At 43.7% G+C, this 6114-nt stretch overlaps 1 long non-coding RNA gene across 2 annotated transcripts in view; it reads right to left on the bottom strand.

Annotated features, from left to right (window-relative positions):
* Positions 1–6114, bottom strand: part of LOC311594610 — a 130518-nt gene that overhangs the window by 19300 nt on the left and 105104 nt on the right. The window lies entirely within an intron of this gene.

The following is a 6114-nucleotide window of genomic DNA, read 5'->3' as shown; positions in this document are numbered from 1 at the left end:
TTTTTTTTTTTTTTTTTTTTGACACAGGGTTCCTCTATGTTATCTTGGCTGTCCTGCACTCGCTTTGTAGACCAGGCTGGCCTCAAACTCACAGCAATCCGACTGCCTCTGCCTCCCGAGTGCTGAGGTTAAAGGCATGCACCACCAAGCCCGGCTCCTTTCGGACTTATTAATAATCTACTTACCTCTCTGCCTTGTATCTTTCATGCCTTCTGCAGACTCCCTCCCGCCACTTCCCACCCCCAGCCCACAACCCCAAGCCAGCTGCAGTGCCCCAGTGTTCTGAAATACCAGAGGCACCCGGGTTTGCTTCTGCAGCTTGCCAGCCCACAGAGAATGCCAGCCATTTAGGACAGAAGAGTCATGTGCTGGAAGGAAAGGCTTTCTAGGCAAGCCTTGACGTGAGTGCGGAACAGTTGACAGTGGAGTATGAGAGAGGTACCACAGGTTGTGAGAAAGCAAAAAGAAAACCTGTCAAGCTGGGGCATCCTCCTGAAATGTAGAGCAAACTGAAAAATCAGTATGATTTTGAGAGATGTGCATGGATCAAACAAAATGGGCAAGTGTAGGATCCAGAGATAGGGCTAAAAAGAAGGAGAAAAATCAGATAACAGTGTCCTTCTAGAGAAATCCTTAGGATCTTGAAGCAGTGGTCATCCCTACTGCGAGCGCTTTACAACCCGTCTTTCTAATAGTCTAGATTGTGTTCCCTGTTCCCACATGAATCCAAGAAATGCAAGGGACATAGTTTCATGCTTAGTATATTTTAAAAGATTTGTTTGTTTATTTTTATTCCATGTGTATGGGTGTTTTGTTCGCATGTCTGTCATGTGCATACAGTGCCTGAGTAGGCCAGAAGAGGTTTTTGGATTTCCTGGGACTGTAGTTAGAACAGGCTGCTGGCTGCCTAGGAATGGAACTCTGGTTCTCTGGAAGAGCAGTAAGTGCTCTTAACCCCTAAACCAGCTCTCCAAACCCCATACTTATTACGTTGTTGTCTTCTTTAACAATTTATTTTCATGTGTTTTTGTCCACATGTATGTATATGCACTAACATGGGAGCCTAGTGTCTGCAGAGGCCAGAAGAAGATGCTGGACCTCCTGGAATTAGAGTTGCAGGCAGTTGTGAGCCACCCCACCCATGTGCTGGGAACCAAACCCAGTTCTCTGCAGGAGCGGTAAGTGCTCTTGGCCATTGCCATCCCTTCAGCCCGCTATTTCCCCACCGTTCTCCCTCTCTAGTCCTCTTTGTGAGCTTACTCTGACCGCCCCTTACCCTGGGCAGCACCATGTCCACCCGTCGCTTCAGTTAGCACCCACTGTGCTGACCACGGACATCCTTCTCTTCAACCCAGTTGCCTCTGAGCAGACTGGCCCTCTCTAAACTTTCTATAGAAATGCCAGACTTACCACATGTATTCCAAACTCATTATGCTTACTCCTTCAGTACATTTCTTTTGTCTAATGTTTCTGTGAATGGTGTAACCTCCTGTTGGCTAAGCTAGAAATCTCTTGAACTCCACTTAGACTCTACTTCCTCTGGGAAGCCTTCCTAAACCCTACCTTTGGTGCCCCTTCAGCTCTTACACCTAATCATCTCTTTGTACTTAACCACTTAAAACTATGATCCTTAGTTTCCAGTTTCCTCTATTATGCTATACAAGATGTTATTGATCCCTTTTTAAAAAATTTATTTATTACATAAACAGTGTTTTGCCTGCTGTACACGTGCGTGCCAGAAGAGGGCACCAGCTCTCATTATAGATGGCTGTGAGCCACCATGTGATTGCTGGGAATTGAACTCACCACCTCAGGAAGAACAGACAGTGGTCTTAACCACTGAGCCATCTTTCCAGCCCATATTTATCCCTTCTTATACTATGTTTTATTATATATTCCTAGCACATTTTAGGCAGTAAATCTGATGAACAGTAATATATTCTTTATGTTGTATGCATAAGAATAAGTGTATACTTGGGGAGGCAGAGGCAGGAGGATCTCTGTGAGTTCAAGGCCATCCTTGTCTACAAAGTTAGTCCAGGATAGCCAAGGCTACATAGAGAAACCCTGGAAAAAAAAAAAAAAGAGTAAGTGTTTATGAGCCAGGTGGTAGCATAGGTCTATAATCTGAGCATTTGGAAAACTGACAGGAAGATCAGGAGCTCAAGGGTAGACTGGGCTATATGAACCTTGCTTTGTTGTTATTCTGTTTTTTCTTAAGAGATGGGTTGGTGGAGTTTGCTCAGTGATGAAAGCGTTTATACAATGAGGAGGACCAGAGTTGGGCTGGAGAGATGGCTCAGGTTAAGACCACTGTCTGTTCTTCCAACGGTCCTGAGTTCAATTCCCAGCAACCACATGGTGGCTCACAACCACCTGTAATGAGGTTGGGTGCCGTCTTCTGGTGTGCATTCAGAACACTGTATAAATAATATAAAAAATCTTAAAAAAAAAAAGATCAGAGTTTAGATTCAGAGAATTCATGTAAATATTAGATAGATGTAGACGTCCACCTATAACTCTAGTCTCAAGGCAGAGACAGGGGACCCCTGGATCAAGCTGGCTAGTTAGATAGGCTGCATTGCTTAGCTGTTGGCTTATTGACCATTCCTCAAAAGTAGACGAGTTGAGAACAACCTGATACCAACCTCAGGCCTCCACACACAAACACACATGGAGAAGTGAGCAGGAACACATTCTTCTAGGGACACAGTGTGTACTCACTGTCTCCTGCCTGGAGGCTGGCCTGGAACCAGCAGAGAACAAGTCAGGAAGCTAACTGCTCTTGTGGAATGCCCCACAGCAGTACTCAGGCATTCATTAAAGCTCCTCACATGGTCAGCTGAGAGCTCTGTGTGGGCCAGATGCAAGCCAAAGATAATGGAGACAACAGGAGAATGGAGGCTGGGCGGTGGTGGCGCACACCTTTAATCCCAGCGCTCTGGACGCTGAGGCAGGCAGATTGCTGTGAGTTCGAGGCCAGCCTGGTCTACAATGCGAGTCCAGGACAGTCAAGGCTACACACAGAGAGACCCTGTCTCAGGGGTGGGAGAACAATTTGCATTCTTTCAGTTACTGCATAGCCATCACCGGTTGGTCATCTCTAGCCCTGATCTCCAAATATTTGGCACAGTGAGCTCAAAGACTGTCTTCCCCAGCTCAGGTTTTGATGTTTCTTCTTTTCTTTCTTTTATTCAGAAGGGTAAAGGGAGGCAGGAAAACATTAAGGGCTGCAGTCAGAATCGTGGCTGGGTGACTTGCCAGCTTTGAAGTGGATGTTATCAAGGGAGCTTAAATGATTGTCCTCAAAAGGGCAGCCTCGCCGGGTGTGGTGGCGCACGCCTTTAATCCCAGCACTCAGGAGGCAGAAGTAGGCAGATCGCTGTGAATTCGAGGCCAGCCTGGTCTACAAAGCGAGTCCAGGACAGCCAAGGCTACACAGAGAGACCGTCTCACAAAACCAAAAAAAAAAAAAAAAAAAAAAAAAGGCAGCCTCAGTATTACTTTAAGCATTGGAGTGTCCCAGGTGTCATCACAAAAAGGACAACAACAAAATAAGGATGATGTAAATATATATGAGTGGGGAGAGAAAGAAGAGAGAAAGCAGTATCATTTCAGTTAGCCATGTGGTGGACAAGTAGCTACATGGCAAATAAAAAGGGTGGAGTGTGGGGACTGAAGAGATGGCACAGCTGTTAAGAGCACTTGCTCTTGCAGAGGACCTGGTTCCCAGCACACATACGGCAGGAAGCTCACAATTGCCTATAAATGCCAGTTCCAGGGCATCTGATGACTGCTTGGTCTCAGTGTATATTAGGTACACACGATGCATATACCTATATACAAACACTATATACATAAACAATATTTTTTTAGATCAGGCTGGCCTCGAACTCAAGACCCACCTGCCTCAGCCACCTGCATGCTGGGATTAAAGGTGTATGCCACCACTGCTTGGCACAAATCTTTTTCTTAAAGGGAGGTAGGAAGCTTTAGAGAAGGCAAGGACATAAGTGTTGGAAAAGCATACTTAGACCAGGGAAAGAAGGAAAAATTATTGTAATTCGGACAAGCAGGCCAGCTGAGGATGCTGACTAGTATAGGGGAGGAATTCTGAACAGGAAAACATTATCTCATTAATAAGTATATTCCTTAGCATGCCTTAGGGTGGATCTGCATTCTTGAGCAGTGGTCCTTTCCTTAGCAAGGTGAGCAACCTGCTCAACTTTATTAACTTTTTTTTTTTTAAGGTTTATTATGTAGACAGTGTCCTGCCTTCATGTTCATCTGCATGCCAGAAGAGGGCACCAGATGTCATAGATGGTTTTGAGACACCATGTAGTTGCTGGGAATTGAACTCAGGACCTTTGGAAGAGCAGCCAGTGCTCTTAACCTCTGAGCCATCTCTCCAGCCCCAACTTTATTAACTCTTAAGGGAGAGAGAATAATGGCATGTCTCTGCCCAGAGGTAGATTCTACTCTTTTGGTTAGGAGGCAACAGTTTCTGTTTAGTGGCACCTCAAGGCTCTGCATCACCAGAACTACTCTTCAAACTTATTTGTTAAGTTATCAAGTAAAAACTTGTATTTGAAAAAAAAAACCCAGGCACAGTGAGGAGGCAGAGGCAGGCAGATCACTCTAAGTTTGAGGCTAGCCTGGTCTACAGAGTGAGTCCTGTCTTGAACCACCTCCCCCAAATAAAACCAACAAAACCAAAAAATTTCTATTTGTATTTGAGTAGCAGCTTGACAGAGAGGTGGCCTGTCACTAGGCCTGAGACTTCAAAACTTAACAGTGGCTGACATTTATTGAGCAGTCACTATGTACTTGATACTTGCTGCACTGAATGATGTATCCTTTACCCTTCCTTCATGTTGAAACTATTCCCCACTGTGATGTATTAGGGTCACGGTGACAGAGCCCTCACCTTTTAGAGATGAGATGACCTCTACCATGTGGGGATATATCCAAGGTCCTCACCAGAAACCAACTTAGCCAGCACATCAAAATCACCTCACACATCCCAGCCTCCAGAGCTGTAATTAATATCTGTTGCTGACACCCAGTCTGAGCTTAAAACAACACCTCACTTCTACCAACTCAGCTAATGCCCTTTTATTGGGCAGAGCTCTACTCATGTGACAAGATTGCTGACTGTGCTAGGACTCAACCTTTCTACTTTCACAACTACTTAACCTGGACAGGATACATCACCCGGTTCCACCAAATGAAGCATCCAACTCCAGAAATAAGGACTGCTTACTTCATATACAACCATAAATCCTAATTATTCACCAAGCAAATACAACAGAAATGTAAAGTTTATGACATTTGTAAGCCTATATTAAAGTTAGTCATAGTTACTGTTGAACAACTAATTGGCTCTTGTACATGAATGATTACATACCAGGATAGAAAATTTATGTAAATTGGGTAAAAGGATATGTGTATCTATGCGTGTGTGTATACACACACACACACACACACACACATCAATAAAGCCAAACATAGTATTTGATAAATCAAGGGAGTATTTTAGCATATATCCAACTGGTTAATTATATAAAAGTTTATTTAAAATCATACAGGTTTTATTCACCTAAGACTGCACAAAAGGCCAGGTGGTAGCGGTGCACTTGAGAAGCAGAGGCAAGTGGATGTCTGTGAGTCCAGGAAAGCCAAAGCTACACAGAGAAACCCTGTCTCAAAAAACAAAAGGGGGAAAGACTTCACTTCTAAGGTTCTTTGATTATAAGTTACTCAAGAATCCTATTGCTCATAGAAAAAAAATTACATCATAACCATCTAAGTTGCAGATCTAGAGACAACTTACACCTTAAGGCCTCATACTTAGTATTACTAATTATACTAACAAAGAGTAAGACAAACTGCAACAACCTTTCACAACCTTCTCACATCTTCATGTTCACAGACTTCCTTATGGATACATAGGATGCATGTAAGGATGCTGTTTAAGAAAAAGTATTACTTGGCCAGTGCTTTAAAAGAAGCATCCCTCAGTAAAGATATGTTAATTCTCTGGAATCAGGTCTCGAGGGTAAACATACATATAACACACACACACACGTTACTAGGTGAGTAGGAATTCAGCAA

This window comes from Acomys minous, assembly GCF_964271855.1.
Source record: "Acomys minous genome assembly, chromosome: 3".
Taxonomy (NCBI): Eukaryota; Metazoa; Chordata; class Mammalia; order Rodentia; family Muridae; genus Acomys; species Acomys minous.
This window is presented reverse-complemented; position numbering and strand designations above follow the sequence as displayed.